We start from the raw sequence: 15,366 nt of genomic DNA on the forward strand, positions 1-15,366 counted from the left end.
CCCAGGCTTCCAGTGCGTCAGGCCACCCCAGGGCCCTGTGGCTGATCACCCACCCACGGAAGAGGGAATTCCTCAAGTTCACCTTTACATTTCCTGAAGTACACTTTAGAGAGGCTGGTAGCCCACACGGCTGCCTCTGTTCTGGCCTCTCCCCCTCTAGCGGGACTTTGCACGCTTGTGCCTGGTCCTCCTCACTGTCCTCTCCCCCCACCTTTCTGTCCCAGCTTCTCTGAATGGTAAGAAAGGAGTTTCCAGCTAAGGATGAGGAAGAACTTGCTAATGGAGGGAGCCAGTTATAGTGGAGGCGGAGACGCCCGCAGAAGGCAAAGGGCTCCAAAGGGCCTGAGCTTCCCAAGGAGAGGTGTGGATGGCTGCCAGTAAGGAATGCTTTGAGCTGCCCATTCCTACATCTCACAGAGGCTGGGCTAGATGACCTTTATGAACCCCACAGTTTTAATGGTTCTGCTCTTTGCCTTCTCTGGTCCCCTCTTCTTCAGAGCCCCCCAGGGCACCTCTTTGCTTTCAGTTTGTGAGCAAACATCGCTTATGCATTAATTAGCACTATGGAGTTATTGTATACATTGACTTTGGCATCTTTTGCTATAGTTTAAAAGTATTGCCAGCATCTGCATTTTCCACAAATTAAATTAGGCCTGGATTTTATTATCCCTTTTATTTAATTTATCTTAACTGTAGCTTTCAAGCTGTGAACCAGCTGTTGGCTATGAAAAAAGAATTTTAATTTGATAGGATTGTTTTAAAGCTTCCTGTAATGGATGTAAGCAATCACTCTGGCAGTTATATTCACTGGGGCTTGGTGACTGTTCTGGCATCACAAGCTGACCAGAGTTTGACCTAGTAGACAAGGCCTTGGTGGTGGTGGGCCAGACTGGGACAGCCCAGGGTCAGAACTAATTGTTAAATATTTCCCTGGAGAAGGGGGGAGGGAACCACTTGATGTGGGCTGGCAGCGAGCACCGTTGGTCAGTAGGGGCTGCAGGGGAACCTGGGACTTGAGGGGGCTCTGGGCTTGGTGGGTAGTACTAGCACTTGACCTCTTGCCCTTTAGCTTTTGGGGCTCCATAAAAATATAGGTGTCCACCCCTCTGCTTTTCAGCATAAACATAGCATTCCTGCCGGGGCCACCGTCTGGGACTGGAAAGCTGATATTCCTTGTAAACTAACAAGAGCTTTCTTGGCTATCATTCGGTTCCTAGACATGGTGCAAAGTGCTTCAGAGTTTGTGTCTAGGATGTATGAAGCTCCCTTGGATTCAAGCATCCTCAGGAGAGCCTTTTTCTCAGTCTTGCTGCCCTCACAAGCATGCCTGATCTGCGGATGTGAGAGAGGGCCTTCTCAGTGGCTGCTCCCAGTCTGTGGAACTCCCTTCCATGGGAGACCAGCCTGGCCCTTCCCTGCTGTCTTTCAGCTGGCAGACAAAATGCTTTTTGGTCCAGGTGGGCCTTTAGTGCACAACTGGCTGCTTTGAGGCTCCCTACAGAAATTAGATGGCTAGATGGATGGATGGCTAGATGGATGGATGGTTTTTTAACTCACTATAATTAGTAATTTATTTGATATTTAGTGTTGCAATCCATTGTATTTTGGCCTAACATTTGTCTTCTAAGCATTTTGTAAGCCACCTTGGGTCCTTTTATTGGGAGAAAGGAGCGGTATAGATAAACATGAATGAATGGGTGAGTGAGTGTATGAACAGGGAGTAGATGATAACAGAGAGGTCTGTATTTCATTTCTGCCTGTTCTATGTCTGCTGCTGTGGAGGTTCTGCATTTGTGTCTGGGATCAATAATGTGCAAATGAATGGAAATTAAGTCTGGAGAGGACTGTTACTTGGGAAATCCATCAGTCCAGGGGCAGGACGACACAGCCTGTTCTGGGTGGGGATGCCTTCCCCCCCCCAAAAGCTCACGCTTGCCTCTCAGGAGCTCTCAAAGTGCCCTGGCTGTGCTCTGATAGGTGGCTCAGGGATCCGCCATGGGCGCTTCAGCCTGAGCACCCACTGTCTCTCTTTCAGAGAAGGTCAAAAGCGGCTACAAAGATCCTCTCTCTGTGTGGCTTGCATCTCATGCAGGTGCTCCCTGGAGCTGTCCTTGGTGCTGAACCTCTTGCTGCTGTGCTGATTCTGGCCATCGGCTCCATAGACCTACCTGGCTGAACCCGTTTCTAGTAGGTAGCAGATAATCATGTTTGCTGATTAGAACATGCCGAAAGCTTAACAGTGGAGTCAGTTTTAAAAGGGATAACAAGCATACCACAGAATCAATGTCTGGGATATAGAAAATGTCACTTGAACCCAAACTTCAGAGGTTTTAAGGCAAGGCTCCACATTTCTGGAGCCGCCGTGGTTGTGCAGCAGCACCATAAATGTGGCCCTGCCACTTGGTGGGATTTCTGTGTAAGCAGCACAGGAGTGTCATTTTTGATACCTGGATTCCCAGCCTCCCGCACCTTTTGCTCGAAACGTATGACTTGCTTCTGAGGAGGGTTTGCCCCTGGACTTGCGTCTCCTTTCCACTCCCTTTCTTCCATGCCTCTCTCTGTCATGTACAAAGGCATCCGGTGGCCTTTGCCATGGCTCTTGCAAAGGAACAGCCAGAGCGTTGGGCTGATTGAAAAGCTTCACTGACATCGTTTAATGCAGTCAAGGGCAATTCCTCCATGAGTAGCAGCAAACGAGTGACATAAAGTGCAATGCCCTTTGAAATTACAAAGAAACATTCTCAATAGAGTGGGGGAAAACACCCGGCAGCACTGTAACTACAAACATAAAAACAGGTAGTTAGAGTGTTTGATAAGCCAAATAACTGGTTGTACTTTTAATCATATTTGTTGCTCTTGGTGAAGTGCAGTTTAGCCATTCAGGGCCACTGTTGCCATCCAGTTTAAGAGGAGACCGTGAGCATTATTTGGCGTCTCTCGTCTAAACAAGGTGGCCATGTTCAGCTCTTTGGGTTGGTAAGGCTAGAGACACCGTCCCCTTTCCCCACTGCCATGGGGGCATCCTTCTTAGTCATCCCTTCTGCTGAAAAGGTCTTCCCTTCCCCCCTGGGGGAGGTGCGGGTGGGAAGGTTTGTGTTGTAAGAATGAGTTCCACTTTTTGTGTGCAGGAAGGAATCTTCCCTGGAAGCAGCTGGAGGGGCAGATGGCAGGCTCAGGCACAGGGACACCTGTTCCTTCGAGAGAGGGAGCCCAAGGCCACCACCCTGGACTAGAGGCCTTCCTCTGCTTGGAGACGCTGATGCCTCTTTCGCCTGGGCTGAGTTGCAGCTGGTGTCTCCTCCGCCAACCCACAGTTGCCTTGGGAGTTTGATTTCTTCTCTCTCCATTTCTTGTTTTTTGTCAGCCACTTTGAACTATTTTTTTAAAGTTGGGTAAGCAGTCTATCCTTCTGTTCAGTACAAATGATAAACTAACAGGACATAAAGTTCATGGTCCCTCTGTGGGCCGATGTTTACTGCTCAAGGTATCCCGGCTGCCAGGAGAACTTCCCCTTCGGCTTTGTCTGTGGACCCAGAAAGACTTCTGGTGGACGCTCTGCTGGGGGTCAGACTTCTGGCACCCCCGGAATGCTTCCAGCCACAGGAGCTGCATTTGGAGGGGGAGGGGGAGGGGGAGGGGGAGGGGGGAAGGGAGCAGATGCCATACAGGGCCCAGTTTCTGTAAGTAGCACTAGAGAATTGTGTTGCTGCTAATTTATGCTTCCTTTTTTCCTCCCTTTCTTTTGAGCGTTCCCTTTTTATTTAAGGCTCTGTTTCAGTGCTGTAATTACTCCTTTGATCTGTAACATCTCTGTCTGGTGCTCTGGGCACCTGCAGGACCTTTGTTATAAACAAGGCATGGCATCTCCATGGTGAGGTTCCTACAGAAACTGCTCCCTAATCAAATAAAAGGCAAATTAGATCCTCAGAAGTAGCTTTAAATCACATCTGGATTCCCTGAGAAATTCGTTCTGCGTTAAGGCCTGAATGAGCTTGATGTGTTTAATATCACTGGGTTGAAAAATGGAAGCGCTATCTGGTGAGGCCCTGCATGCACGCGACAACCAGAAGACGGATAAGACTGAGACAGCAGGATGATGGGCATGGCTGTCCTTGAGAGGCAAACGGTGCCACGGACCATCCTGGGGCCAAGTCAAACAAATGCCAGTGCCAAAGAAGGCTTCAAGCCTTCAGTGAAAGAACCTTCGATTTAAACAAACCAAAGAGCCTTTTGTGAGCCCTCGTGGTCTCTCTCCCCTGGCACAGAATGATGGCGCTCGACAGGCAATGCTGTCCAGCAGTTATGTTTCCTTCCTCCCTGGAGCAGTTAAACGTCAGTGCTGTCCTCTCCTGCCCCAATCCCTTGCAGTCTACGTAGGTCAAAATCAGGTCAGTTGAGGTGGGCCTGAGCCGCTGGGGCCTCCCAGCTTTTCCTGCCAGTTTACCCAGTGGCAGCCTTCCTAGTCTTTCTCTGGCAATGGAGGCCGACTTGCTTCCATCTTTTTCTGGCCATTTCAAAGTGATGTCTCTGACTGGCTAGCCAAAGCTTGGTGGAGTTAACTGAACCCAAGTATGTCTGTAGAGACAAAGTACATGGTTTGAGTCAAGAGTTGTCTCTGGATTCCAGATCCATCTCTACACCTGCCCGTCACATTGCATGTGGGAGCACTCGTGTGCCAGGGCAGGGACGTTGCTGGACACCTGCAGTGGAACAGCTGGCTGGCCGGTTTTGGTCTGATCTTCTCACACTCACCTGCACATGCCTAAAGAGAGAGTGCTAATTCTTCCCTCATTTCCAAGGTTCTCCTCTTGCTGCTCTTGACGCCTGTGCCTTCCTGCCTTCACCTGGTGCAGCTTGGCCCTCAGAGGGATCTGCTGCTGCAGTAATGGTGGTGGGCCCTCAAAAGTGGCTTTAAGAGCAGACCCAACTGACTGTGGCCTTTCCAATGGGACTGTGTGCACAGAGGGAGGGGGGGCTGGGAGAAAGTGACCTGACTCGGCCCAATACGTTCAAATGTGGGGATGCAGGCCAGTCCCGTGGTAGCAAGAAGTCAGGCTGCCTTGCCGGACGGTGGGGCCTCATGCTCCAGCACTGAGGAAGGCATGTGTGCTCCTGCAGGGGGCAGCATGGCTCAATGGATGCTGCCTCTGGTGGGAATGGCGCTCGATATTCCGGCCATGCGGAAAGCAGAGGGGCTGAAACGTGAAACGGCACCTTGGAAAGAGAGAGCAGCAAACCTCTCGGCTTTGCAATGAACTGGCTGGCCTGGGCACCAATGCGCTTCCTTGACCGTTGCACCCTCACCTCTTGCTAAGCCCACCTATGGCTGTGGAAGGAGAGGCGCCCAGCCTAGGCCCTGGCTGTCCTGAGGATCTTTTTCAGCTTTCTCTCACTAGCCGGCAAGGAAGAAGGGAGCCACCCACTCCCTAGAGCAGCCATTCTCAACCTTTTTTTGGGGGGGGGGCGCATGGCTTTTAGGAGTTCTTCTCTCTCTCTCTCTCTCTCTCTCTCTCTCTCTCTCTCTCTCTCTCTCTCTCTCTCTGTGTGTGTGTGTGTGTGTGTGTGTGTGTGTGTGTGTGTGTTCATCTGTTATTTCTGGCTGGTAATTATTGGCTACCACTTTGCAAAGCAGCAGTGTGGGATGGCAGGGGGAGAGACACTGTGTCAGTGGGGTCCATCCTCAAACTGCGGTTTCACCTGTTACTTTTTCAAAAATCAGACAGCAAATGACAAAAATCCCAGTAAGCAAAGGCGGTTGGGGCTGGAGCCAGGCTTCCTCCTTGGCGGAGATGCAAAGGGTATCTTTTATGACTGTTAATTGTAAAGCAACAGGATAACTTTTACGCTTTGGGGAATGTTTGCCACAGGAGTACTCACATCTCTTAAGGGAACAGAAAAGAGAAGCGTGGCCTAAAGAAGGACAAAATAACCATCAGGTGGGAAGACCAAGTTGCTCTTTTATTTGCAAACTGCTTCCATCTAAGGCAGTGGTGTCGAACTGTGGCCCTCCAGATGTTCTTGGACTTCAACTCCCAGAAGCCTTCACCACCACCTCTGCTGGCCAGGATTTCTGGGAGTTGAAGGCCAAGAACATCTGGAGGGCCACAGTTCGACACCACTGATCTAAGGGATCAAGGCAACCTCCCCCCCAATCACACAGCTTGGGCTGCACGGCCATGTTTGAGAGTTGGGTGGATGGTCATTAGGAAGCTCTGGCAGTGCCCAACCCATGTAGCCTGGGTCAGGAGCTGGCAGTGCCACGGTGTCATCACTCATCACCCTTTTCCTACACCTTTAATTGGAAACAGGCACTGAAAAGCCCCAGGTCTTGATTCCTTCCAGCAGGGAAAAGAGTTTTGAGCCAATAAGGCAGGAGATTAGCCTCTCCGGTGCTAGACGGGGAAATACTTTTGCTCATTCTAAGTGTGAAAAGATTTTGTTTTTTCATGTAAAGTGGAGAGATTTCCTTCCCCTTGTCCAAAAGGCTCCCAGCCACCCCCACCCCCTCAAAGGAGCAGCTTGTTTTAGGGGATGACTCTTGTCCCCAGGAACTGGGGCAGTGGGAGACCCGGTGGCAAAGGTCTTCCTCGTGGCAGTCCCTAAAGGCAGCTCCACCAAGAAGAAGAGTTCACTCAAAGGCAAGGCAACAGGCCCACCACCAGCACTGTTGCTCCTGAGTAGGCCTGCTATGCTTTGCTGAACCAAGGGGTTCCTATAGTTGCTGTTGGGGCCCTGGGCCAAATGGGGGGGGGGCGGCTCAGGTGCCCTGCCTTCTTACTATGGGGCTGAGAGAAGGAACAGGACCCCACCTATGTTCCTCTCCTGTGGTCTCCATGGCTGAAGGCTTGCTTACCTGTAACCCCATTTGTCCAGGCTCTGCCCTCTTGAACTATGCCCACCTCCCCACCCATCACAGTGGGGACCAGCTGCCAATGCCAGGGGATTCCCTAGTTGGGTGTTTCAGATGGCTGCACATGTGGCTTTTCCATGAAAGTCTCCCTCTGTGTACGTGTGCACGCATGCATGCGTTAGCATGTGCATGTGATGTCCTACTAGGGTTTCGGACTGGCCAGTGCAGGATGCCCCGTGGCTGGCCTTGCCTTGGAGGTGGCCTGATGGTCAGCAAAACCTCTGCATGTACACCCAGCTGGTGCCTATGACCCACACATCCATGGGGTGGAGGGCAAGGCATGGGCATTCAGGGAACTGGTGCTGCCACATGGGCGCCTGCCAATTTCCCTTTCTGGTTGCGCATCATCTCCCAGGTGCCCAGAGGTCCTCCCAACAAGCCCCTGCCTAGGGTGAAGCCCCAACCATGGGTGGGCACCAGCATGGCACAGCTCCTCAATAACAAATTGTGTTTCAAAGGTAATGCATCTTACCCCCTCCAAAATAAATAAATACATTTTTAAAAAAAGAAAAGGAAAAGAAAAAAGAAACCCAGAGCAGTGTGTCTTCTGTTTACTTTCTTGTCAGCGCTTAGCTTTCCCAGATGCTTTCCATGCTAAAGTCACTCAAGGAATCATCTTCTCTCTCACTTAAGTAATCAATATAATCTATGTATCTATACATACAAGGAAAAAGCCAGAGCTAAGTAATTGGTGATAAAGATCACAAGATGCTGTAGGGCATTCTCAGAAAATGAAACCATTTCCAAGCAGTTTAAGCCATTGGATTTTCATTACATACGTATCAGCTGTTCTTTCTTAGCAGCCAGGATTTCTGGCTGATCCACTGGCAAAATGGTTTGGGTTCACTCTTGTTGGGACAAGGGGGGTGGGGGACAGCTCCACTCTGCAGCTGAATGAGGAGGAAAGCCTGGCCTTAGGAAATAGCACCCCCCCTCCCCACACACGCTAAGGCGGGGAGGCTCTTAGTTGCTTCTTTCCCACTGGCCATTCCTCCCTTCTGAAGATAGAAGCCAACAAACACGGGCATGGGTGGGGAGCGTGATTGCTCAGTCGTGGAGGACTGCCTGAATTACACCACTCAGGATGACGTCAGTGATGGTTTTCCATGTAATATCTCTTTGGGATATCTGGTAGAGTCTAGGAAGAGGAAGAGTGTGGTCTTTCCAACACAGGATACATCTCCCGGAGCAGAACTCTGGATGGAAAATAGTCTTAAAATGGTATCATCAGAATTACCTGGATCTTGACAAAGAGACTATTCTAAGTCTTTGTGTGTTTCTGTGCGTGCGTGCATGTGCGCGCGCGTGTGTGTGTGCATGTGGTGGGAAGAGGGAATGGCTTGGCTTGGCTTAGCCCTGAGGTCAAGTGGAAGCTTTGGCCTGGCTGGGTCTCCCTTCTCTTGGGCCAGTCTTTCATACCACAGATGGCCAGGTTTTGTTCTGTTTTTTTTCTTTCTCACTCTTCTATCCAGGTTGCCCCCCCCCAAGTCCCCTCTTGTCTGTGTCAGCCCAGACCCGCAGTTACAACAAATCCAAAGCAGGTAAAGTGTCCAAAGCCTACATTTCTCGCACTTCTTCTTTTATGTTTAAATCTAAGATGCAGAAGGAGCACAAGACAGGCAGCCTGTGTCAGTTTTCGTGTGTGTGTTGTGTGTGTGTGTGTGTGTGTGTGTGTGTGTGTGTGTGAGAGAGAGAGAGAGAGAGAGAGAGAGAGAGAGAGAGAGAGAGAGGCGCAGAAGGGTGTTTGGATGTGATTGTGCATTCAGAGGATGGAGCTGCCTCAGTGTCAGGAGCTGATGAACTGGAAAGCGCGCCTGATGCTTTCAGAGAATTTGGCGAGGCCTCTAGGACTAAATTAAATTGGTCAAAAAGTTTTCTTAGAGTTAGGGAAAGTTGTCAAATGTATTCAGATTTGGGCTTGAGAAAACTCTTGTAGGAAAAGCAACGTAGTGGAATTAATCAAGTTGGTGGGAGTTTTTTTACTGGCCAGGAGTGGCATAGGGGACCAGTTGAAGTCGTTGGTTAGAAAGACCAGAAACAAAAATATAAGGACAAAGCAGTGATGACCCCTCAACATTCTTCACTAAATGTTCCACGTGAAAACATATATTTTGCTCACCATCTTTTGTTTTTTGCCACCATGGAAAACAGAACTCCTGAGCTGTTAAGGGTAATTTTAAAAGTTATTTGTGATACTAATTTGGGATGAAAAGAAGTGTATGCTCTACTCCTTCATTCATAAAATGTTGCTCCAAAAATATATATATATTTATTTCTAATCACCTGATTTCAAAAGTAACTAAAACAGAGCTAGATCTTATAAAAATAACAGATCATGCTTTATTAAATAGAGAGGTTTAAATTAAATGTGATTGTAGAGAAACTAAAAGACGGAGACTGGATATTAGTAGTTTTCAACCTAAGATCATAATAGATAAAATAGAAAAAGAAATGATGGAAATGTGGGAAATTAATGACATTAAGGAAGGTTGCAAGTTGGGTAATATATATGGGATATTATAAAGATAATTTGAATTAGTGTTAGGGAATCATATAATCTTAAAAGACAATGAGGTACTTATTTTCATATAAGGTGGGAATGTGAGTATATAGAAATTTTAGAAATTGTTTTTTAAGGAAATAAATGAAATAAGTAAATTAAATTTAGCAGTATGTTCTAAAATAGTGATTTTTATCAATATTTGAACAGGAGGAAATGTTACTGGACAAGTAAATAATTGGTTTCCTACTTGTTAACAGTGACAAGATTTATTATAGCTAAGGAACTGGAGAACAATGTCTAATTTCCAATTAAATGATTCGTATAGGGAAGTTTGGGATACAGCAATTAACGATAAGCTAATATGTAATATAAAAGTTAAGAAGAGGGCACTAAGTAAGAATAAGTCTGCAGGTACAGTATATGGGGAGAATTTATCAATTTTGTACTAATACTCGTAAATGGGAAAAGTGAAGCCCTCTTGCAAGAGCCATTACAGCTTTGGAAAGGGAATGGGGCTCCATGGAGATAAACGGTTGTGATTCCCATACGTTTAGCAGACGTTTGTTAATTGTCATAAGTCAGAGGCAGCTTGGCAGCACATGGCAACAACAACAATTGCTCTTAGATGCTCATATGATTTTGCTTATGCTTCTGTTAAAAAATTAAATCAATAAAAGAAAAAAGTATTTATGAGACTAAATCTTTTCCTCTGACTGGAACCTCTGCCTATGAAGAGTATTATAGATGGAGGGCTGGGCCTCCCCTTGTTATAACCCACACTCGTCTCCATCTTTTTAGGTTAAATTTCGTGGCGTGGGTGGACGCGGAGACTGCCCGACGGGAGGAGGAGAGGCCTGGTTCAGCGCCCCCAGCCTGGGCTGTTTGGGAGGCATGAGAGGATCAGGGGGTGTGGTGAGTTTTAGGGGGCCCAACTGGAAGAAAGGTTCACTGTGTAACCCCCCCACTGTGAAAAGAGAGGCGCCTCTTATTTTGCAGGGAGAAGATGGGTTAGCAGGACAACAGCAGCTGAAAGCTGACTTAATGAAACAGCCTAGAAAAGAGGACTGGAGAGAATCATGGATTGGTCACACGTTACAGGAAACTTATTTTAAATCTGATGAGATTGGGGGGGGGGGGGAAGGGAAAGGCCAGACAAAGATATCCCCATATTTCAGGCAACTCTAAAACCCCACCTTGGCTTTTACGGGCCTTCCTCTCTGTGGGGTGCTGTCCATGGTGCTGAGTGAGAGATTTACTCTGTTTAAGATTGGAGGGCAGCTGCCAAACTGCCCCAAACCTTTATTAAGGGAGGAACACTTTATTAAGGGATGCCTCTGGGCTGGGTCACTTGTGAACCTCCCCCCCACCCCCCGAGGAAGCCGCCTTGGCAAGATCAGTCTTGGGGATGAGTGGTTTTCGTCATGAGAAAAAGGCCAGGCCATGTTGGAGAGGGAAGAGAAAGGGGACCTTAGGAAGATATCTGGGCCTCCTGGGCAGCCCTGTGGCCTCAGGCCATCGGCCCTTTCAGCTGGATTATATGGAAGGAGCTCTTGACCTGAAGATCTCAAGGGGAAGCACTTGGAGGGGACAAGGCCCAAAGGCTCCCTCTAGGCAGCCCTTGGCTTGCTGGACTGGGACTCCTTGGGGTTGGGGAAAGGGGGCGTTGGATGCAGTAAACAAGGGAGGGAGGGGGTCATGCCTTAAGGCTATTGAGCATTGGGGGCCTTTATTAAAGACATTGCAAGTTATCTGATAACCAAGACTGTAGGCTTGCAAATGAAAATAAGCCATTCTGTTACCCACTGCCTTCTTTTTTCTGTATTGATCTGTTTGTGTGATTGTGATTTTAAAAAGGAAATCTGTATTTCCTAGCCAGTATTCCCTATCTGAGAAGGACTGGAAATCAAACCAGCTAAGCCTCCTCAGCCCCCATGTCTTGTTGAAGCCGGTGTCTGCTGAGAAGGTCACTGTTCAGCACCAAACCTTTTGTGAGTCCCCAGGTGTAAAAACAGCCTCTCCTGCGGTCCGTAGGGGATGGGAAGATGAAGGTGCTGCAGGATGGCTCATGGCCTTTGCCTATAGGAGTTGCCTGCTGATGTGGGAAGGCCAGCCCCACATGACCTCCCTGCCACCTCTTTGCACTAAGCTTTTGCTATATGGGGCACTGCATGCCGTGTAGCATGGAGTGAGCTGATCAAGGCTGAGCCCACCCCCCACCCTCCATTGCTTAGTGCCATAGGGCCAGAGATTGTGACGTGGCTTCAAAAATGCAGATCCACGCAGACCTTGCTTTAGAGAGCATCCCAGGGGCTGCGGCATTGTGCAATGGCCTCCCACACTTGGATTTCAGCCACTGGGTTATACCTGGAGGTCTGCTTTCTTTCCTGGAATCCATGAAATTAGTTTGCTGAAGTGGGTTGTGAACCTTGAGAGAGTTTAGGCTCACAATGAGTCTTTTGAATACCAGAACTGAGCATGGCGTGTGAGCTGCCTGAATCCTCTTTTCTCAGCCAGGAATGCTCAGATTTTAAATATGGTGCAGTAGCATCAGTAATAATACTAATAATTCTTGCATGCATCAAAGCATTGGAGATTAGCTACAGACCACAAGTCTTGGTGTCAGGTGGTCATAATGGCTCCTCTGCCTGGGGAAACATCAAAGTCTGAGGAAAGTCGTCTCTCCTATAAAAAATAGATCAGAACCCTCCTCACACTCTGAGCGCAGCACAGAGCTGGCAAAACAGAGGCACTGCTGAGCAAAGACTGCGCTGTTTGTTGGGGCTTATTTAGTTGACATCTTTGTGTGTGTGTGTGTGTGTGTGTGTGTGTGTGTGTGTGTGTGTGTGTGTGTGTGTACGAGCGCATGTGTGTGTGTGAGGGAGGGAAGAGAGGGAATGAAAAGGCTCTGAGGCCCCAATTACCAACGAGCACCAGGGAAGGACTACTCAGACGATGAGTTCACACAATATTCTATCTGAGCGGGCTTCTCTGTGTGGAAGAGGCCCCGCATTCTGCAAAGGCATTAAATGCAGAAAATCCATGTTTGAGGTTTGCATTTTTGATATTCTTTCTGGCAGAGAGTACGGAGGGGCTGGGGTGGTGGAAGACATGAATTGGAAATTGGGAGATGAAAGAAAACGGCGCCGTGTTGAGCCTTGTTTTCTTTGAAGCCTGGGGAAAGAGCAGAAGCCTCATCCGCCCCTTTCCCCCTAGGGAACCTGCACAACCCCCACCTCACCCCAGAAGCAGGTGGGGCGGGTTAGAATGCAAGAGTCCTGTTTAGCCCAGGGTTAGGCTTAGGAGCAGGGAAGCAACCTTCCTGAAATGCTGGGGGTAGGGCACCCCCTCCGTCCTGGCCCACAAACCGCCCCTCCGAGTCCTGATTTTCCAGGGGGTGAGAATGGGGTTGGAGGACCTCCCAGCAATCTGATGGGTCCTCTTTCAGCCACATCATCATCACAGTCATTCTTTCTGTGCACCATATTTCTGACACAACATTGTGCTTGAAGCAGCTCACAAAAACAAATAAGTACAGTATCATTCTTGTAATGGTAAGGCCATCATAATGTAATTAATTAGATACGGTAGTTGCATGCTGTCAAGTCAGTTCCAGCCAACGGCACCCCTTTTTGGGGGTTTCTAGGTGTGTAGTCCTTGGATGCATTTCCTCATCCCCTCCTTCTTTGTGGGGGTGCCCTGTGACCCCTGTGCCACTGGCCCCATGCCCCATAGGCAGGCTCCTCCCCAGGGGAATCGCTCTCTCTGAGCTCTCTCCAGCCAGCTCCTCACCTGTGATGGACCATAACATTTCCATTCAGGTAGAACCTTTCAAACATTTGAAGGAGGACAACAGGTATCGGTAAGTCAGTTAACAGGATGGTACACCTTTTGCGGGACCTCATGTCCAAAAGGGGGGGGTCCTGTGGCAATGTCCTCCCCCACCTGTCCTTAAGCAACAAGACCCTAACAAAGGTGAGGTAGCCTAAGTGGAGGCCTTTGGTGGCCACAGAAGGGAAAAGGACCTCAAGTGGCCACCACGATTTGAGAGCTGAGGACAGGCAAGGCCTTTGGGAAGAGGTGGGCCCTGGTGCTCAGGAAGAAATGCTGAAAGCCCTCCCCCCCCACGACCCCTTTCTCTTTGGCTCCGTGGCATTCCACCTTGTCCTCTTCAAGTCCCCTCCCCAATTTCTTGTCATTTTGAATTTAAGCTGTTTTTTCTCAGAAGGAGACGCCACAGTGGAACATGAGGTTGTAGGTTGACCCCCGCTCCCTGCCCCCTGGAGGATGGGCATGGGGACTGGAGGTGGGCTCCAAGGGCCCTTCGAGCTCAGTTTCATCACCACGCTGTCCTCTCTTTGCAGAAGAGGGCAAGAGCAGAGCCAGCAGATGTCTTGATGTAGGGAAGCCCGCAAGAAGCATCGCAAAGCCACAACTGTCCATTAAAAATAAAATGAAATAAAATAACTTGCACTCAGATTGAGACTGATGGAATTCATCAGCTGCCCTTATTTACCAAAGTGGTTAATAATTAAAGAGGAAGCCAGGCGCTGCTGCAGAAGCCCACAGGTGACCAAGGGGCCTGGAGGGCAAGGCTGGTTGCTCCTTTCCCTTCCCCGCGAAATCTCTGACCTTCACCAGGTGGAGAAAGGCAGCAGCTTTTCCCAGGCAGTTCTTGCGAGATGTCTCACCACCCAACTGGAAACCCTCCTTTTTGCATTGACACCAGAAGCAAGGGAGACGTCCCAGCCCCAGTGAGCCACAAAGGCTGCTGCCCTCCAGTGGGCTGGCCCTAGAGCTGCTGCCATCCCAGGCTGGAGGCTGGAGCTGGCCTGGGAACAAGACCGGCCATTTCCATGAGATCCTTCCTTCTTCTTCCCTGCCTTCAGCTGGTTCTTCAATTCCACTTCGACAACTGTAAAGGAAACTAATGTTTACATTTTGGAGATCAATTGCACATTTGCTTTTAGCACATTTTTACAGTCATATACTTTCTGCCATTGGAGGGAGCACTGCTTATTTATTCAGGATCGGCATCTCCTTCCAGTCTGGTCCCTTGATTGCTTTCCAGTCAGAGGGAAATACTTCCCTTTTAGCTGGCAACTAATGCCACCCTAGTCAGAGTTGACCAACCACCCTCAGTGATATAGTGTTCCAGTCCATTATGGCTTGATGGATGCATTCTGTCCTAATGACAGCTGCTATCATGGTCTGCACATTTTTTTCCAATGGTAAAAAGATTTTGACTCTTTTCTCTTTGGTGTTGCCTGGAAGCTGAAGATTCTACTTGTTACGGTAAAAATGGTGGCAATACCCACACATCCTCCAGACATCATTTTAAAAGGAAACTCAATTTCAGGGAAAAAATTAGTGTGGTTTTGAAATACTCAAGAGGATGGCCTTCCATCAACATGAAAGCTTAAGATATCGCCCAGAAATTAATGCATTTTATGTAGGAGGGGGAGAAGGCAAAGCTTCAATTTGGAGGTTTAGATAAAATGCACATTTTGTCTTAAGAGAGTGGAAAGCGCCAGATTGACAAATGCTATTGTCCTTCGGTGTGTTGTCTTCCGCTGTCAGCCGGCTTTCCCTTCTTTAAGCTGGCCAACGATAGGCTTCATATCTGAAGGAAAGAACTCAGTGAAAAGATAGCTGAATGCTCTGAAGGACAAAATAATTAAACTTTGATTTGCTGCTTTCAAATTGGAAACAGCTTTGTTACTTTGAAAACAATGATTGGTCGCGGCAAAGTGGAAACAGGTGGCTGAGCGGTTTGATTCAGACTTGACGGGCTTTGAAGTGAGGAGAGGGCGCCGTCCGCGCAGGCTTCCTCGGCAGGCTGCTTATTTGAAAACTTGCTGATAAAATGTTTGAAAATAGTGCAGGCTTGAGGCAGTGCCAGCTTGCCAGGGAAGGGGGGGGGGAAGGAAAGCAATGGAGGAGCAGTTCCGGTCCT

Source organism: Pogona vitticeps, chromosome 13 (genome assembly GCF_051106095.1).
Source record: "Pogona vitticeps strain Pit_001003342236 chromosome 13, PviZW2.1, whole genome shotgun sequence".
Lineage (NCBI taxonomy): Eukaryota > Metazoa > Chordata > Lepidosauria > Squamata > Agamidae > Pogona > Pogona vitticeps.